The sequence below is a fragment of the Amblyomma americanum genome, chromosome 10, assembly GCF_052857255.1.
Source record: "Amblyomma americanum isolate KBUSLIRL-KWMA chromosome 10, ASM5285725v1, whole genome shotgun sequence".
In the NCBI taxonomy this organism is placed as follows: domain Eukaryota; kingdom Metazoa; phylum Arthropoda; class Arachnida; order Ixodida; family Ixodidae; genus Amblyomma; species Amblyomma americanum.
This window is the reverse complement of record NC_135506.1, coordinates 58,922,637-58,943,281: the sequence shown is the minus strand read 5'-3', so window position 1 is coordinate 58,943,281 and position 20,645 is coordinate 58,922,637. Positions and strand designations below refer to the sequence as shown.

At 45.0% G+C, this 20,645-nt stretch overlaps 1 long non-coding RNA gene across 1 annotated transcript; it reads left to right on the top strand.

Moving 5' to 3' along the window:
* The first annotated feature begins 18,106 nt into the window (after positions 1-18,106).
* Positions 18,107-20,645, top strand: LOC144107102 (uncharacterized). The gene is made up of 4 exons (XR_013309218.1): positions 18,107-18,191; positions 18,999-19,049; positions 20,418-20,450; positions 20,613-20,645. It is a non-coding gene; the product is annotated as an uncharacterized LOC144107102 (long non-coding RNA).

Sequence of the window (20,645 nt, the reverse complement as noted above, 5' to 3'; positions counted from 1 at the left end):
TGAGACAGGTTACAGTCTTTGCTGCCAACAATATTCATAATTAGAAGACCCTCTTCACGGATAGCTTCCGGCTATAGCATTTATTCTTCACTGCAGCTGAGGGAACAAATACTTGCGCAGTGGCCGCGTATTGCAGGCAATAAACTTCGATGGACAGGTGACTAAACATGCACCTAAGTATTTGACAGGCATGGTTTTCCTTCTAGAAAACCGACGTTTTTTCAAATCGTTTTCTGCAAGTTTTGTACACCATCTGTTTTAGCTCAGGGTTGGGCACTTTGTACTTTCCGTTTCAAGTTTTTCAAGAGGACATTCTTTATCAAGTTCGAACTTCCATTTCCACGTTGTGCCCGCATTAGGCGCTTGAAACTGAAGTTTCCATTGATTGTCAAGATGCAATGATGATTGCCACGCGCGAGTTGGTTCGCGAAATGGTTAGCACAGTGAAGATGCCATGAAAGACGATAGTGGCCGAAGTGGCCAAAGAATGTCGTGCGCACAAGGGCTGTGCTCCAGCCCGCCCAGTCACGATATCGAATGCGAATGAGCTGGCGCCTAATGTCCAGCATTGTTCGGAACGCATTTTTGGCGCTGCATTTCTCGTATGTTAGAAAAGTATAGCCAACAAGGACTGTAAACGTAGCTGTGGTCACCGTCACAGTATAGCGCATCAGTAGTGTGATGTTTCACGTAGGGTACGCGTGCATTTCTACTGCTTTTAATTCGAACGAATGTGCGCGGAACGTTGATGTCATAAGTGAATTATTACAAACACATCAAGTGAATAAATGCATAAGGAATGAAGTACAGAAAGAAACACTGGTTACATAATGAAACACGCGCAAAACCTGATAAAATAGACAAGGGTAACACCAGAGAAAAATCATTGACGTACCCAGTTGACATCTTGATTCTAAATGGAAGCGAACATGAAAGCAAATATACTGCCTTGTATGACCACAATTATTGATTACGCCTCCATATCTTTGGGGCAGTGATCCTTTCTGTCTTGACTCTTTACTTGATTAAAAAATTCAACAGTATAGCGTGAATGCAGTTAAATGGCATGAAACTTCATGTTCGAGGGCGCTGCCCTATGCTGGTCTCTGAACGACACCTCGCAAAAGCCCCACCCAGGTCTGCAAGCAAGTCGCGTGAATTTTTTTTTTCAGTTGAAAGACCGAAGTGTTTGGGCTCTAGTGCCTAACGAAAAAACTGAGCGTACGCCGTCACTGCGCTTCTGTCTTTTGCGAATGACTAAGACCAACCGTAGTCTGAGACATAAGATTTTTTTGTAACGTGGGCTACGGCAATGATCGCAGCGGGTCGGTCAGGAGGTTCCGTGTAAAATTGTCGTGACTGATTGCTCCAACGTCCTTAAAAATTTGATACGATGAGTAAAGAAATCAGATATAGTCAATATTGAACCCCTGCCGTGGCAGCTCATGACTTCGTTGTTCGAGTGTTGGTCCAATGTGGCAGGGCCAATCTAACGCCCCTCTCTATTTTTGATTTTCTGAGCCAAATACCTTATCCCATATATGAGTGTAGATGCATGAAGCTGTGCGGACCGTTTTACTAGCCGTGAGCTCTTCCAAGAGAAGGAATAGTGAAAATAGGTACAGCATCATCAACCTTTCTCTCGTCACGATTGAATTCATCTGGATTAACACCTCTTTTTGGGCTAGTTGGTGCATACGTGATTTAGAGAAAACCTAGCTCAAAAGCATGCAACCACAAAGACAGAACAGACGAGACACAAGTGTCTCGTCTGTTCTGTCTTTGTGGTTGCATGCTTTTGAGCTAGGTTTTCTCTAAATGAATTCATCTGGGTGATGCTGGCTGGGTTGGGTGTCTGACATGGGTAAGCAGTGAAGTGAAAACATGAGGGCTATAGTCCCCCCCCTCTCTCTCGCAGGCTGTGCTTTGTTCTAAAATGCTGTCTAAGCATTAGCAGTTACTAAAGCTTGGGGTGGTATAGATCGATATTTATCGCCAATAAAATGTCTCACAATAACGGAAAAAAAGTAAGCTTTCTCTTTGAAGCACAACGACCACGATTTACGTCGACTGGTTTCCACCGCAGCGAAGAACAAAGTTCGCGCTTCTTTCGAATAGTAGTCACTACAACAAACATCTAATCTCGCTTGTCTCTTTCGCCTGTCCGCCATTACGTTGAGTTCCCACTGCGCCATGGCACGGTAGTAAGACAGGGCGACTCGGCAGAAGCAGCCGCAGAAAACGAGGTAGTGCAGTCTAATGCGATTTGAAGCTGATCCCTTTACGCTTAACCTACACGGGTTAAAGTCACCTAGCACTGTTTGCATGTTGAAAAACGCCCAACGTAATACACTGTAATAGATGACCACTAGATTTATCCTTCATGCACCGTCATTTATATCGCGAAGAAAGTGCACATCCCACCAGGAGAAGTTCATTGTTCCCGTCCCGCCCGAATAGCCGCGGTAAGCTTCAACCAGCGCGAAAGTCAGGTGGGCGAATGAGATTAAGAAGTTTGCAGGCATAGGTTGGGCGGAGCTGGCAAAGGACAGGGTTATACCTGTGCTACACGGGCGTTTGGAATGCCTTCCAAACGAATGTCATTCGACTCGACCGCCAAACCTGCGCTGCTACACGACGTTTTTGAACGGCATTCGGTTCACATGACATTCGAGTCGACGGATCTCCGCGGAGACATTCGAGATTTCGGAATGCCTTCGAGGCGCAAGCGCGACTACTCTCTACCGCAGCGTCTTCGCGCCATAGGTGACAGCATAAGTTTTGAAGAGCAAATACGTTCGCTAAACGATGAAACTCTAAATACTGTTTATATGCACTACACGGATCTTTTCCAGGAGTGTTGTTAGCAAGCAAATATTTACCGCATACTCTGGAACCAATCGTAGGAAAGAAAGGCAGCCATTTTGACCCGGTGCCAGTTTTTTCGCTTTGTGCTGTTGCTTTTGCTGTGTTTTGTCTTTTTATTTTGTGTGCGTCTGTGTGTACATTTTAAGTGAGCTTTTTTTTATTCATTGAAGTTTATGCACTTTTTCGTTTTTTTCGACACACGCAGGAGATAGAGCCCAATGTAGCCAACAGACCGCACACAAAAAATAGCAGGGCTATGGGCTTGGGTCTCTGTTAGAACAGAAGCGTTTAGTAATGAATACATAGTAAAATTTATTAGAAATAACATATTACTTTTGAAAGTAGCAATTTTATAGCGGACTGTAACTATAGAAATTAATTGTTGCTGCTATATTTGTTTAAAACAAAACTTGACGGCAGCAGCGCCCCTGTAGCTTTGCGGCAGAATACTGAAGCTTTCGAATGCTTTTGGAATAGTCGTGTAGCACCGTGCGGGTCCGTCCAGTCCGAATGCCATTCGAAGTTTCGAATGCCGTTCGACACAAATGTCATTTCAACGTACCCGTGTAGCACAGGTATTAGTTGGATGAGACTTGGGAAAGGCATTTGCCTTGCAGTGGGCGTAGTCAGGCTGATGATGATGGTGATACAGAGGTGCACGACGCCCGTGCTCTATCCGCAAGGAGAGACCACAGGCGCACACTTCTTGATGCCAACGCTTTCAACACTTTTTATCATACGTGCAACCACCTCCCTCTAATTTCTGCGGACCGCGCGCGACATACTTCCCATCATTCTAGCACTCTATATGCTACCCCGATGCTGACAGCTCTCCTAAGACAGCTCTCGTAAGATTTTTTTCAGATGTTGGCAAAGGTGGCTTTGCTTACTTCGTAAATTCTGTTTGTATGAATGCTTAACCAAAACAGTGCATCTTCGTGATACTCAGAAAGTTTACGCAAAGTATTGAAGAAGTTTGTGTAAACAGTCAAGTACAATATGCGACCTTTCTCGCTTTCAGCGGCGAAGACTTGCACTGAAAAACCGACAGCGTTTTTTTTTGTGAACGCTGCAAAGAATCTACAGTCGGGCACCATTCAACATGTACTTACCTCCGGTAGCGTTGGTAAGCAGCAGAAGGAGTAACAGAAGAGCCAGGAGTGCCGCGCAGCTCAGTGCGAGCAGCACAACGGGTCTATTGGAGGACTTCTGCCTGCGGATAGAGACAGAGGAGGAACTTTTACTTCCTCCTCAACTCAGTAAACCATTATTGCGCGCACTGAACCTGCAGCCTTTGTCAAAAATGTACTATCGCGCTCAATATGAGTTGCAACGCGCCGTCATCGACCGGAGCTGGCTCCCTCGTCTACATCCTCCAACAATCACTCGGAATTCTGGGAAGAACTGCCATTCCAGGAAACGACCACACTCCCTCTCAGGAAACAGCTTGGTATAACTGAAATGCATTCTATTTGACTGTGGTATTCTACTGCATCCCAACTACCATCGATAAGTTCATTATATATTTCCTGTTATTGGCCCAATTAAGAATTGGACGAAATATTTGAAACTGAATTCAATTTCATGCAAGCGAATTCGCTTGCATGAGAGGAGGAGGTGGTAGACCAAGAACCAGTAGCCTGAATGAAGTAAAGTGACAATAATGAGCAGTCCTTGGGAATGCATTTCTGTGCTTGTTGCGCAATGTGGTTCCGGTCCTTCTGCGCATTTTTCAACACGGTAAATATATATAGCTAAAGGTAGAAAAAATATGCTGTTAGCTGAGGATCAAGTAGCGTAGAGGTGACAAGGAGACTGTAGTTAAGACATTGCCACGCAGTGTGAAAGCAGTGTTGAAAAACAATTTTTGGAAGGCGGCGGAAGACTTACCCTTCAGTATCAGGCGCTATAAGAGAAAGCGCATGATTATTCCGCGAACAACTGATTCTAGTCTAAATATGAAAAAAAATATATCTTATAGCGCAATGCTGTCAAAAGCTTTCAAGCAACTTATCGTGGAATCAGGTTGACCTCTGTGCACTAAAACCATTCACCTAATAATTAGCACTTCTTGTTAAAAGATGTCATTCAGACTGCAGGTAAATCGGGAGAAAACTGAAAAAAAAGTTCACATTTTTTTAACTTGCACCCTAAACAAAGACATGTAAAGCAGCCATATGTCCTCACAGTTTGTCCATTCTGAAAAAAAAACCTCTCATGGACGTTAGACCAGGCCAGGAGCGTTGCATAGAAAAGCTAGAAAATCTCGTCGGTTTTCGTTCAGCCAATTCGAACGAAGAGGGGAATTAAATTGGCAAATCGCATTGAGGTCAGCAAACCGGAATAAGATTGAATGATGATGAGTCTGAAAGATACAATGCATGCTTCTTGTCCGAAGACGGTCGCCAACACTTTGGTGGCACATATACAGAACTGCCCTCCTTAATGTTGCTGGGAAAAAAATGCGCGTCATTGACAGACCTCTGTAGCGTGAATCACTGTGAAATTAGGCCATTTTTGTGAGTACAAGACGAAGCATGAAGTGCGTGAAAACTTCCCTGCAATTATGTTCTCAATGTCCATGAGTGTTTGCGTGCACATTCAGCAAAAGCATTCGTAAAAATTGAAGACATGTCGGCGCAGACAAAAATACCAACGCAGAAGAGGCGACTTTGATATTGCATGCGCCTTGATAACGAATACATTTTTCATGGTTGCAAAGTATCAATATAAACATAATAATCATCATCGGCCTGATTAGACCTACTGCAGGGAAAAGACCTCTCGATATCTTTCCAGTTAACTCGGTCATGCCAGTGGTAACCCCCTTATTCCCGCAAACTTCGTAATTTGCTCCGTCCACCTAACTTTCTGCCGCCCCATGCAAAGCTTGCCTTTTCTTGGAATCCAGTCCGTAACCCTTTGCGACCATCGTTTATCCAGCCGGTGATAAGAAATTAGTGATTATAGAAATTCCGCTTTATGATTACTTAAGTTTATAAAGTTTGTCTTTGTGAACCTTTGACTCCGGCCCATTCTCTGGCATGAGACCGGCGAAAGCTGGGCTCGAAACGGCCACTCCCATTTGTTCACATACTGAAAAACAGCGCACACAATACAGGGACGAAGAAAAGAGACGACAACACAAGCGCTTGTGTTGTCGTTTCTCTTCTTCGTCCCTGTAGTGTGTGCGCTGTTTTTCAGTATGAGTACATACCAACTCGCCCAGTCTTCTACTTTGGCCCCGTTAGTTACTCGGCTGCTGGTTTCTTGCTGACCTTGCCACGCTGAGTCGAGGGCATCTCCTGAGAGCCCGAAACCGCTACCGCACAATGTTTCTGGGAGCACTCGCAACAATTAAGCATTGGTGACAGCAAAGCGTATCAAGGCTCTCACTTTTTGTCTCCTCATAGGGCTCTTCTACGTCCATTTCCTGTTCTCTCTTTTGCGGACGATATTCATGATCTGAAAATTGCTTCATTCTGCAGAATGTACTAACAACTCTGACCCTGCCACACTGTTATCCTAGAACCTATGCCCTGGTCACCAACTGCCTGGTCTCCAGAATGTTTCTTGCCTACCTTGTCTTCGGAGACGCCCATCACTACAGTATACTGTTTTTTACTTTGGTAACTGCCAATTTCGTGTATTCGCAGAGTCATTCACCTATCTGGTCGTCAAGGCTGGATGCAGGCGCACTGGCCTGTAGCACCTTCAATTTTTGCCCATCGCAAAGCTTAATTGCGGTAGCTACCACCCTCTCGCTAACACTACAGAATTCCTCTACGTGCACAACTACATCATTATTCATTAGGAATCCCGTACCTAATTCCAGTCTGTACGCTTAATTACGATAGCACAGTACTTGTCCGCCCTTTAGCGCTGTATATGCTTCATCTGACCACTTAACCGCATTGAGTCGTATGCCATCCGATTGAATACCCGCTAGGTCCTCGAGGAGCATCGCTAGACTGGCATTCCTAGATGAGGTTTTAGCGTTAAATGCTGCCAGGTCAAGTTTCCAACTGCGGCCTGTTCGGATGGAGAGGTTCATAGAACCCTACAATGTGTCACAGGTTTGAATGCTGCCTTGTTCAATTCCTTGAAAGCCGTTGAGGACTAAAGGTAATTGGTGCATGCGTATAGGACGGGATGGTCAAGCGCTACATTAGAGTGGCCAAATGCTTTTCTGGTTAGGGGAGTAATTTACTCTAAGCAGGTAGCCAAGAAAGTTTAAAATATTGGGGTGTTCGTACAAACAATTTACGAGTTAGTGCGGGTGTATGAGCTTCAGTTCTTTATGAGGTAACGACGAGTGTTAGAAAATTATGGAAAGGTTTGAATGTACAGGCCACAGCATGTGGCGTGGCGGTAGCTAATCAGTAACAATAAAAATGCACTGATTATCATAATGATTCTTGCTATGATGGTGGCTATGACGAGCACGATATGCAAGAGAAGGCATCTATTTCCTGAATAATTTATGTGTATAGATAAAAACGCTTCTTTTGTACAAGAGAAACGTGCTAATGACGACATTTACAGTAAATGGAAAAAAAAATTCAAAACATTAAGTGAAGTTCTCAGCTCTTGCTCCTTCCAGGATATCCACGGCTTTCAATGGTGATTCGCATCTTGTGGACATACTTTTGCTCGTGCTATAAATACTAAGCTTTGAATCTGTTTCGATAAATTTGGATGATTCGCTGAAAAAGCTGATACTGTTCGTCAGGGGTAGATAGTTCTTTCACACAGCAGGTACTTCATGGAAATATTTCTACTTGTATTCTTATTAATAACGCAACATGAATAAAAAAGCCTATGTAGAATCAGTTAGGGTTAGTTACTGTACTTGTGGTTTCTGGCGCAACTGGGTTGCCGAAGAATCAAAGTCTCTGTAAACGATGATTGTAGGTGCACAGAGCCTTTTAAGACACTTATCCTTAACGATGCCTGGTGAACAATTTCATGGCATACTGCCAAAAAATCAGCGCAGTTTCGGGCGTACTTGCCTTGCGGTGAGTACGCTAGGCTCGTTTCTGCACAGTGTGGAGACAAGCGATGTCAGTGCAGTTGAAAATTGCTTGTGACAATGCGCAGACAGACCACTCCGTTTTTGGCACTTCGTTTTTGCCTTTCGTGTCACTAACGTAGTAAACACGTGGGGAAACTCTCTCTATCAGAAAACTATTTTTGCTGGAGTTCAGTCTCAGCTGCCCTGTGTCCAGCAGAGAGCGGACATAGACTTAGAGGCGTGCTCTCGGTGAACTGTACGGGACCTAACCGTTGAAGCATGTCACGCAATGTCCCCGTGGCAGCTACAGCTGTAAAACATGCCGCGCGGTGCTAACACCATCAACAAAACATAACCCTGGCTTTGCTCGGTGTGGATTTAGCGAAATCATCCGTGACTTGTCGATGCGCTATCTACTTTCTGCTTGTATTTCAGAACCAGCTAGTACGCATGTTAATTTGTTAGTACGCGTGTTAATTTTGCTGCTGGATACGGCTGTTAGGTTTTGAGGGCCCCGTTACGTGCTGATGTAATGCTTATGCACTATACAGTTACCTGGCTTCTTAGCCTGAAATAAAAGGTATGTGGTAAGAACTAGAGCTATCGTCTGTGGCTTTCTTCTTCCTCCATGGCACATTAAAAGGTGTGGAAATAATTACGACAAAATGATGTTAAGGACAAAATGGCGGACGCGTGAGGAACGTGTACCAACGTAACGAAGAGCAAATCTAGGGTTTCACTGCGGCTTATAGGGTACTAAAGGTGTGCGAATGTTTGTGAATGCATCTACATGCTGCATTTTGGAATCCTTTTTATAGCTCTGAACGCATGAGCAGCAATAAAAGGTCGCCTCCCACCTCTTTTCGTATCGCTGCACAGAAGCTCCCTAAATGGTAAATTTGGCATTAAATTTGAGCCTCAGGGTGCAATGTACAACACAGTTTTTTCATCCAGAGTTAAATATTGGAAGGGGGATTCTTTTCTATTGGTCATGGGTTTTCACGCAGATGATATTGAGTGGCTTCATAAGAAATAGTAGCAAATGTGTGCAGATGGCCAAGTTATGAGCAACGTTAAGGAGGTGTCCTGCCTAATCATTACGCTGTTTAGGCAAGTGCCGCGTGTGTGGGTTTGACATTAACCGATTAAAATATTGAATGTACCAGTGCCTTGCAGGCGTGGTAATTTGTCCTTACAGCATTTTAGTCGCACTTACCGCTGCTTGATCGATCAAGCGACGACACAGCGCTCTCTTCAGCTTCGGTTTCCAGGAAAGAAGAGAGAAGACGTAATGGGCACAAGACTTTAAGCATGGCTGTAAACATACTGGCGACTTTCTGTATAAGGCGGAACTTCAGAGTGATTTTAATCGCATGAAAAGATAACACTCTGCTATTTCGTGCGCAAATAGAGGAGTGGAACAAAAGCTTACACATTGCAAGAGTCGGTGAACGTCGGAAAGCTGGAAGAGAATGTGACCACTTCTTCTTTATCGCAGATAAAAGCACCGGAAGAAGGCATATGCACAAATGCTCCAACTGGCAAACCAAAAACAGGCACTTCTTCTTTTATGGTTAATATTTTTCTACTTTACCAATAGTTTTGAATTTATACGAATAATCGGCCGCGATTACTGTACGAAGAAAAAAAAGCCGGAGATCAAAAATTGGTGCACATAAAGCCAGGGTGCAAACAGCGAATTCGAAACAGCTAAAGCTCAAGAATTTCGCGTTGAAAAAATGGCATTTTAATCCTCCACTACCAGAAAGAATGACTAACTTCTTTCGCTTGACAACGCGAGTTGAGTTACCTTTAGCATTGGGACAAGCCAAAGCCGGGTAACTGTACACACTGGCTCATACACCCTAATTGTAGCTACATAAATCAGGTGCCGAAAACATATCAAGAAACCGTATACATTCCACATTTTTAACGCTTGCATGGCTTTGCCCACAGCTTGAAACGAAGAAGGGAGCTAAAGTTCTACAGGCGTACAGAACAGGGCAGACACAAGAGCGCATTGAGTGTTTCCTTGAAGAGACGAACTTCTCGCATTAAAACGGGTTATGATGCCGTGGCAGCATTCCAAATGGGATGAATTTCGAGTTAGTTCGGAATCGGCGCCGAAGTGTCATGCTGCTTCAGATATGACCAATTAAAATAGGCTCTAAGGATGGTCGCAACACCCCCCCCCCCCCACATACACACACACAAAAGAAAAACAAACTTGAAGTTGTGTGTTCTTGCTCATCGTTAATTCTCTTTTCCTTTTCGGCGTGATGTCATCCTTAATGTTGAAAAAAAATGCAAAAACATTTTGCGTGGCATGATGCCAGTGGGCTCCTTTTGGCGCACTTGGCCAGCTCCGGAAAGAGCGCCTTTTTTTGAGCGCAGCTCTTAGGAGCCCGTTCCTGTATTCCGCGTCATGGTCGTCGGCGTGGGCGTAGTGGGCGTAACACGCCACCTGGAAACCGTGACAGGTTGTCACCTGACAACCATAACACGCCATCTGCCATGGAGAGAGCAGAGAGAGAGAGAATAAACATTTAGTGTAAAAAGAAGACCGAAGCGGATTATGGGTGCGGTCCTCAGTCCAGGACTCCAGTGGCTTCCGCCGACGCTTTGACGATGGCGGCTAGCGCCTCCCGGTCTTGCAGTGCCGCTGGCCAGCGTCACCTCTCACTGCTCCAGCGCCGCGTTGTGCGGCCATAAGTGGTTCGGTTTAGCGGAGCATATGACCATGTAATGTGCGTGAATGTGGAAATTTCGCCACACCAAGGACATGTATCTGCGTATAATGTTGGGTAAATGCGGTGTAGGTGGTGAAGAGTGGGGAAAGCAAGTGTTTGGGTGCGTTTAAGGTGGTAGGAGTCCTCCGGGCAAAGTTTCTTGTGTGGACAACTTGGAAGGTGCCTGCCACGGGAAGATGCCGGAGGGTGGTTGACAGCGTAACACGCCACCTGGCAGCTGTGGAAGGTGGCGTAGGAAGAGCTGCGCTCGAATTTAGCATTACCAACTACCGTAATCGTCTGTCAATTCTTAGTGCGCTAGCGCTAAGGCGGAAAGGCCCTTACGTCCAGGTAGAGCTCGGAGTAACTCGGTTAAGTTCGAAGGAGCATCACGGCAGCTGCAGCCAATAACAGTAAGCTCGGATGACCTCGGAGGAGCGTCACGTCAGCTGCAGAAAACGTGAAGAGGCCACCACGCCAGCTGGAGGTGAGCGGGGAAAGGTTGAGGAGGAGATCGAGAAACGCGGTTGCTTGCTCGTGCTGATGCCTGAAAAAAGAGGCGAAGGATGAAGTCGCCGGTGTAACGTGCAGTGCAGAAAATCGAAAATCATGGATGAAGCCGGTCCGTCGTAAGATTCCGAAGCGAGGTGCACGCCGGGCTGAACAGCAACGAAAAAGAAGAAAGCGCAAGCATGAATCAACCATTGATTCTTGGCCGATCCCCAATGTAGGTATGTGCCATCTTTTGATAGACTAACAACAACAACAACAACAACAACAACAACAACAACAACAACAACAACAACAACAACAACAACAACAACAACAACAACAACAACAACAACAACAACAACAACAACAACAACAACAACAACAACAACAACAACAACAACAACAACAACAACAACAACAACAACAACAACAACAACAAGCGATTGAGTGGATGTAACGAGGCGGCAAGTCGAAGAAGAACGGCGAGGAGAGTATAGCATTGCTAAACTGGATGCGGAAACTCATGAAGAGTGAGAAAGAAGAGGGAAATGATCAAGTCGTCGGCACAGCGTGCAGTCGAGAGGCGTGTACTAGTGGCTTCAGAGATGGTCGAACAGGGGGAACAGCGACTCGAATCGCAACGAGCAGCTCAGGAGCTTATCGCAAGAAGAAAGTCGAGGAACGACTGGGAGAACACTTGGGTGCAACTCGAGTTTGAATTTTAAAGCTTATGAAAAGCTAAAGAAAGATACACAAAGCAAATCAGGGCAAACGTGCTAGCGCGCCTCAGTCGCATTTCGGTGCTAATTTTGGTTCGTTACAGTTCAGCAAGTGGGTTTTTTTTCATCAGCAGTCTAACTACATCCACTTCAGGGCAAATTCATCTCCATTCTCCCTTCAATTAATTCCTGTACTGGGTCCAGCACGCTTGTTCCTGTTAAAGGCGATGTTTAATCGCTAACCGACAGACAAGCTGGCAGGCCTGTACACTCAGGGCATGGGCTACTTTTCAACTTAACGATCATGAATTGTCCATAACTTTAACCGAATTTTCGCGAATGTTTGGTGAGTACCTTATTTCTATTTATACACAAAGCTTCAAGAACGCTTCAAGACTGTACAAGCTTAAGTAATTTTTTCAGACACTTCATTAACATCACCCACTTGTACCAAATTCCCAATGTAATCAATGTTTTCAATTAACTCGAGAGTACGAAGTGCACAAAAGATAAGGAAGAGTAAAATCATGCGTTTTGTTTTAGACATATCTTTTCTCGAAAACAGAACATGTTTATTTATAATATTATACGGTACAGAGGTAAAACGAGAGTGAAAAGCATTTAAAATTTTAAGATTCCTGTTTATCCTTACGAAGACCCGCGAAAGTAACATTGTGGAGAGACTGCGTCAGTGAAACGCAGCTTTTGTGGAATGACAGTTGGGTTATGTCTTTTCAGTAACAGCGTCTGCACTGCCTGGACGCCAATTTCACTTTCAAGGAATTCCCAGGTATGCACCACAGGTTATTATCCTTGCTGATTGTCTCTCTGTTTTAGTCTCTTTCGGAACTTCTGCGACAGGTGTTCTCAGTCGTTCGGTTAGGCTTTTTTCTCAACGCACTGTGAAAGAAGCCCGTTTTGTCGGCGCACATCCCCCTTCTGATGTCTACTTATTGTGGGTGATCTCATGTCAAGGTCGCCTCGTAGGGCCTCTGTTATATATCCCCTCTCTCATTTCATCCTTTGGGAGATTAGCTGTATTCAGCGGCTCCAACTGATCTTAGCCAGATTCCGTGATTCCTTGCTCAAAATTTCAGACTTCCAGCGTTTAAAGTAGTATTCAAATGTCCGGTCATGTAAATCAAGGCTGTGCTAGATGTCAATGATGATTTTGTGGTTCTAATCCTTCCACCCCCCCCACCCCCCCCCAAAAAAAATGTATTTGTTGACATGCGATTTCACAGCGATAATGCGTTGTGACTCGTGCGGGGAAGTTTAATAATTAGCACAAATTATGCTCTCCTGCCGGTGGTACGCAATTCAGAGAAAAACTTATGTGGAGGTCCCTCTCTCGAGCTTAGGGCTCCCTGTGTCAATTGCAATTCTTTCGTTCGGTGAGAGCGGCAAGGGGTTCGTGTTATGTAGGGTTTATGGATATCTTCACTACTTAATTGCCAGAGTAAGTTTCCTTTATTAGTTGCATTTAGAACTCTTCCAGGCGTCTCAGAATTCTGTATTTTTTGTTCTCTTTGTTCTTCAAGTTTGTTGTCTTTTTTCTTTAATTATTCTTTTCTGGCATTTTATCATTTCACTACTTTACGTTTGCGCCTAACGTCTCTCTTTTACTCTTAATCGCCTATGTGATTTTCCTTGCTACTCACCACCAAATGCTGGTCAGCCTTCCCCCCCCCGCGTAGGCATTTGTCATGACTACACAGGTCAACGAGAACAACAAGGACGCTGCAGCCTAGCTATAGAAGCCGAGGAAGTAGAAGCGCACCGCTCGCAGTCGAAAGGCCAGACAGCAACAGGCATCGGGGTCCTCTGGGGACGACACGTAGCACAGAACCATGGGTGAGTAGTATCAGTTCTTTCGGCTATACAGAACTGTTGATTTTCATATCACGCACCTGTACATCTAGCTATTTGGATGTTCCATAGGGGCTGAACAGCTTGTCTGTTTTCTAGCGTCCAGAAACAGTCCTTTTTATGTTAAAAAGCTGGCGTCCAGGGTGTTTCAAGTCTACAAGTTTAGTACTTGCGCTCCATAAATTTGTCCTGAACCTGACAAGAGAACACAGCACGCCTTCATAGTTAGCACCACCTGTGAGAAAACAGCAATGCCAGAACATGGTTCGAGCTGCTCTGGATTGCATTTGATGCATGAGTACGCGCTTCTTAAGCCGAGTAATGGCTTGGGCCCGGCTGAGAATTGGAAAGAATTCTCGATGGAATTTTGGAGCCACGCGTACACGGATGTCTTTCTGTGCTTTATAAAGAAACATGACACTCATTTCAAAACAGCCTAAGAAGTTAGAATGAATGCAGTGGTGAAGTAGCACTCTTGGCAGCGTCCGAAGAGTGTCTGATTTCTTGCTTTGACAAGAGCACCACGCGCATATTTGTTTATTTGCCGTGGTGAAATTGAGCATAGAGCTCAAGCGTCGACACCGATATTTTTGGAGGCGTGGCATGCTCTTATGAATCTACCGGACTGTATTATCTCTCTGCTGAGTGACATTATAAAACTTAGCACCCTTAACTTAGCATAACTTAGCATAAAACATGCAGCATTCGAAAGCTTATGGCGTGACTGCTGTACGCTGCAGTTCTTTTGCCACTGAAGCCGATACTAGCTCCAAATTTCTAATAGAATTGGAAACTGGGCGTGCCATTGAAAATATGGAACAACAAAGGTGGGGCACTTATTTGGCGCTCTTCTATAAGGGAAAAGCTCCCGAGGAAGCGTTGTTACCACGATGTTTGTGAGGGTCCACCACTGCGGACCTATTTGGGAACAGTAGCGTTTCAGGCAATGCAGATTCGTTGGCGCGCTATAGCACGTTGATAACTGAGAGTCGATTTTCTTTTGATCCTTTAGCTTCCAGCTACCACGCAGATATGCTTCCATAATAAAGAAGGGCAGCTTGGAAGGCGCGCACGTGTAGTATCCTGAGAGTTAGCTGAACGCTACCTGGTCCCCAACCAAATGCATTTGAGAAGTGTGCCTTTAGCGTTGACTGGTACGTTTCGGCACTATCTTCACAGCCGCCGTGTTCAGCCTTCCAGCTCCCCGACAACCCTTAGAGCCTGAAGCAGACATTTGGAATGTAATAGTTTGGTAGGGATTACTGTAATAGCCGTGAGGATGAGCAGACAGCACAGAGGAAAACGGAGGCTTCGAGCGCGAACTGTTTGCAGCCGCTGTCGGCTTTTTACAAACTCGGCGGTAGCTTTTGCGATACATTGAAATGGCGGTCCTGGTATCCAGAATAACGGTGCCACACGACTATCATTGGTTTAAGCCTCAACAATGGTGTTTGAAGGATAAGCTGCGTACGCTTTTGCGAACGTTGCTAATCGTGACTGGAATCCTTCTCGATGAGATTCACTGGTCACTGACCAAGGTCAAACACAAATAATGACGTTTCGGGATCGCTACAGCCCCCTTGTTCAAAATGAGCAACCAGATGGACGTCCCGGGCTTTTGTAGCGGTTAGTATCGTTCTTAGACATTTCGCGTAGATAGGGTGCAATGTGCCATCATTCTTATTTATTGTGTTGGGCGTAGTCTGGATGATAGTGATTCGAGATTTCGGCGGGCTAATACATTCTTTTTCGTTGTCAATATATCTGCTTCATCCCAGTTAATTTCATGTCCAGTCTCTTGCGCATGCTCCGCGATTGCGTTCGTTGTCACTTTTTCCTTTCGTGCATCGCACTGATGTTCTTTCAGGCGTCTCGCGAAATCCTTCTCGAACACGCTAGACACAGCTGTCTTCGAGGTCAGCTTTACTGCTACAAAGCGCTCAGAAGCACTTCCTGCGTGGTACTTAATGCCGGGCGTAGTGATCTGCTTATCGGTGTGCGCGGCCACCAGCTGTCGGAGTCGCTCATCAGGATGTGCGGTCATGATGCATTGGGCCACGTAGTTTAATTTCTTAGCCGCGACAATCGCGTCATGCTTCGCACAGTGAGGCGCAGGAGGGGCGACAGCTTGTCCATACCCTGCTGTACATCAATTGGACAAGTTCAGCAGTGCCCTAGCAACGTATGAACATTGCTTCTACGATAACTGCCCGGCGAAGTCACCACTGTGGCTCTTGACTTTCTAACGCAAAGCAGACCGAACGACCATGTTCATGATACCATCTTTCACCACTTAACTCATTTCGGCTGTGTGTTTTTGCTCGAAGCCTTGGTCACTGCTGCAAAGTTAGAGACAAGTAACACATTCTTGGCTCGAACGATGCTTGTAATTGCTGCCGCCAGCGCAACAGAGATGAAATAGGAACCTCGTGTTGGTTGAAATAGCAGTTTTATTTAGTTACTGTGAGTGCCGCGCGATAACGCGAAACGTCAGTACGTTAAATCGCCTTAGATTCAAACAAAATTACTTGAGTTTTCTCGTTTAATAAAGAAAATAGACATGTTCATCTTCAGTAATCGTAGCCGAGTGCGGCTCCGAGTGAGGGCGTCGCATTGAACCCCTTCGTTCAATTTAACACAGAGTCCTTGCTCAGTGTGCGTGAAATGGTTCTTTTGGTAAGTTTCTTTCGTTCAGTTTAACACAGAGTTCTTGCTCAGTGTGCGTGAAATAATTATTTTGGTAAGTTTCTTTGCTAATATACTTTTCAGAGGAAGAAAAAGGTGAATACGACCCTACGGACAAAGGTGAATATTGAGTCCTGCTACTTTGTCATTCCTCCTTCTAGAAATTAAAGTGAACGAGAATGGCACCCACGCATGTTATTTGCGTGAACAAATGCAGCCGGATAATGCAACCCGGCCCACAATTATCGTTTGTTTTTATGGCAGGGGCGGCTAATAGTTTATTTTTATTCAGGAAAGCCCTTTGGCCAACGTATGTTTCAGCAAGCTTAAAATCGTTGCATTCAAAAGCGTTTAGGTTTGCGGCCATCCTCAAATACTGCGTATCCTCTAATCAGAGTAAGGTAGATAGCACATTGTTTAAAGATACCTCTTGTTTGTTAAACAGAGACTCGCTTGCATAATGGCCAGCTTTGCATGAGAAAATAAGCTCACTTTCGAATTCATTTCTTTATGATAGCACCTACTGCACACATGTAAGTATTCTTTGCCAGAACTTGAGAATGATTTCTATCGCACTCCAATTTTTACTGTTTCAGCTTATTCGGCCGAACAGCGCCACATATCAGCCGTTGTGGAGAATGGCTACTCAACGCGGTGCATGATAGGAGCCGTATAGACCTGAATAAGAACTAATGGTTGCATCACACTCAGTCCGCGCCCTCATATTATGCCCCTTCAAGTTTTAAGGTTCGGGTCATCGTCGACCGCGGTGGGTCACGGTAGGGAAGAAGTTTGTCACATTCTTCCATTTCGGAGAAGGGGAATTAGCATTAAACTATAATGCACCTCTCAAGCAACTGTTTGGATAGGTAGGCGGAGATTCAAAATTAGGGTTTAACGTATTTAAACCGAATAGACGTGCGAAAGCAGGTATCTATTCGTCAATTGTGGGTGACACTTGATGTCCGACTTAAGGGTATGACGCGATATCTTTTGGGGATTTAAAGTCCACATGTGCCGAATTGGTCATTCTGTACTCAGTATTCATAGATGACGGCGAATCCTCATGCCATTACCAGCTCAGTGCTGGTAGTGACTGAGGAGGCGATGCGCCACTGCACTTTCTGGTAGCTGTTTCTATCGCAGCCACCGGTAGTAATTGTCGGACCCATGTTGCTCTAACCTGATCTGACTTGACACGAGTTACGGTAAGCTTGGTTAGTAACTCGGGTAAGGTCGGGTAACACCCGAGGAGCATCGCTCGTATCTCGATTTGCTACACAACTGCACAAGATCATACGTGCCTACGGTGATGAGACCGCTGGAATTAGTGTTTCCCGATTCAGTAGCGTCATTGATAGACATGTTGATGCGGGACTCATAAAACACGCTAGCGGAATGAACAACACAAGACAGAGTAAGAGACGTGCAGAGGACAAGCATTTCCAACCTGTAACGCAGAAGCGCTTATGCTATACATTTCAGTCAATCTGTTCGTTTTCAGCTACTGCGCTACAGGGGTTTTGTCTCCCGATACATTATGTTATCATTGATTCGACCGTTATGTCTTTATATATCTTCGTTAAGAAAACCCGCCTCTCATTAATTGTCATAACACATTGCTCAAGTTACTTCAAAAGTTTCAACAACTAAGCCAGTACTTCATTCTTAAAGAAAAGTACCGCGCAACAAGACTGCGAGTTTTTCTCTTTTTGTTCCGCAGGTCGGAATCGGCCACCGCAAACCTTATAGTTGCCATATGCTGCGTCTCGATGCTGGGATTATTCTTCTTCCTCTATATTTGGGGCAGCACCAGTACGTATACTTACACTATTTCCTCATGGCACTTGGCCAAAGAGAGGACGGGCCACCAGGGCTGTGGGTCATGAATTGTGCCGTTTTTGTGTTCCTAAGTACAAAAAAATGACGAAATTAAACTCTTCGCCGTAGCTTCCCAAGGCTCCGTCACCCTGCAGAACTGAATCGAAACTTATTTCGTCTCTTACAAACCAAACTTTCCGGGTGTGGATTCCAAGGCAATTAGCCTCCACGATTACCTTTGGCGTCAACTACGCCTCAAGAAAATCCATACCCCTGTGTATGCCGATTGTCTCAACGTGGTTGTCTGGTTTTTAAGGAGTCTACTTTTTAGCGGAACGGAAACCTATAGTTATATCGATACCGTTTTCCTTACAAATGTCGTGAAATATTGTTGAGGAAAATGAGTTTTATGAGTGAGAACGCTCCTGTTTGCACGTAGCAGTTATGAGAAAAATGGTTTACGTGAGCGACAACAATAGTTTGCCGTACGTTCCAAGCACTGAAAACAAATGTGGCTCCATTGTGGAATCTGCTGTCTTGTAACCAGGCGTGCTGCGCGAGTGCTCCCAATATATCATAGCAACGGCTTCAATTCAACAGCACTGTGGCAACTATCGCGTGCCTTGCGTAAGCTATTGCCGACTAATTGCGTTGGTGGCAGAGACGCATAGATGTAGAGGGCTTTTAAAGCATAGCTTTGCACATACGGTGCTTGAGTGTCCCATCTGCTTCATCTTCCCAGCCCTCTGGAACCTAACGCCACAGAGGTTGCCCATAAACCAGCAGCTCCTTCCTTTGCAGCGTTCTCGGCGCCGCTGAAGCATGACAGTGACCCGGAGGCTTGGCTTCAAGGTAGGCTTGGTATCACGCACAGGTGGGGTGCCGTGTGAGTGCAGTGCAATTGCGTCGTTCTCTTATACAGTCAGAGGCAATAGGATTGAGAAATACCACAAAGATACAGCTCCTTAAAGAAAGAATTCTTTCGCTTCTGACTGTCGGTACCGGGTGGTATAGTAGGAAACGCGGATTGTTGCACGTCCATGGTGAGGCCGGTGGTAGGCACACTTCAATGGAGACAGTGGGAAGGAATTTTAGTTTTCGTGAGCAATTAAGATGCCTAGAGAGTTCCATATTGGTCAAAATTTGCATGGTGCGACATAGTGGCGGTGAAAGCGTACATGCTGTGAAGTGACCAGGAAAAGAAATCCCCAGCGAGTTCGCACAATCGTCGACGCCTGCAGCTGCATCTCGTAATCAAGAAGGTTAACCGCTTGTTTGGTGTGTGTATTTGCAAACACCCCAGAGGGAGACTGGCTGTGCGGTTGGCTGCGAAACCTCGTAAAAGCCTGCAGGGACTTCCGAATACGGTGAATTCTAAAAGTGAATTCTTGCAGTCTGCCATGTATTTATCATGTACCATGCCATGTATTTGCCATGTAATATGTATTTACCGTGAGTATAAAACCTTCGCGCTGCCAATCAAACAGGGGCAAGGGCCTCGTAAAGCAGTTCGTTTGTAGCAGCTTTTTTGCTCATGTCCCAGAATTCCTTTCGTATTACGCGAAAGAATGCTGAATAAAGATTTGATTTGATTTATTAGTGCTACCTTCTGCGCTCTGCGGATCCATCTTTGTTGGCCTGCTTTTTTCTTTTGTGGACTACGTCCTGTCTCGAACCGTCATTCAAGCAAGTGCCCGGTGGCCTTCCTCAAATAATGCGACGACTTCAACCTATAATTTTCAGCATAGAAGCGGAATTAAGTACGAATAGCAATGAGCATGAAAGAAATGTGAATTTCATCGATATTCTTCTGACGAGCATTTAATCTTTTCAAGTGTACCAGGAAAGTTAGAGTAACGTTGTACTTTAACTTCACTAAGTCTTGCGCGGTGTACTAACTACTACGATCCTTAACATACAAGTTTTTATTCTCCAACAGATGATATGAACGTGCAGCCGAAGGGTTAAGTTACTGCCGCGAGGGCACACTAGTGATGAAATGTATCTTTTGTAGGTTCTATACCAAATTGTTGGAAACGTCACTTAAATGACGATGACATGTCTTATAAGTACTAAATAGAAAAACTTGTTTTGATGAAAGGTAAGAGGTTGACCGGAAGTTTTCCGATCCGCTTGTCCTTCTGTTTTCCCAATTCCGATGTGCATTTGCCCAGGCGAGTGCACCGAATCAGCTTCACCTGAGGTACCGATTTATTTCAGGTAATTCGACACCTACAGAGACTACGCTGGAAGGTGAGACTCAGAAATTTCTTCTTTCTTCACTTATGCTTCGAAACCTGTTATCGCACATTTAAGAGGAATAAGAACAGTGAACACTAAATACAGCGTATGTAATAGCTTATTTCAAACGCAAGAGCAGAGAATGAGGGTCACTTCAGGTACGTTATATCGCAGGTACTTCGACACCTACAGAGACTTCTATGAAAG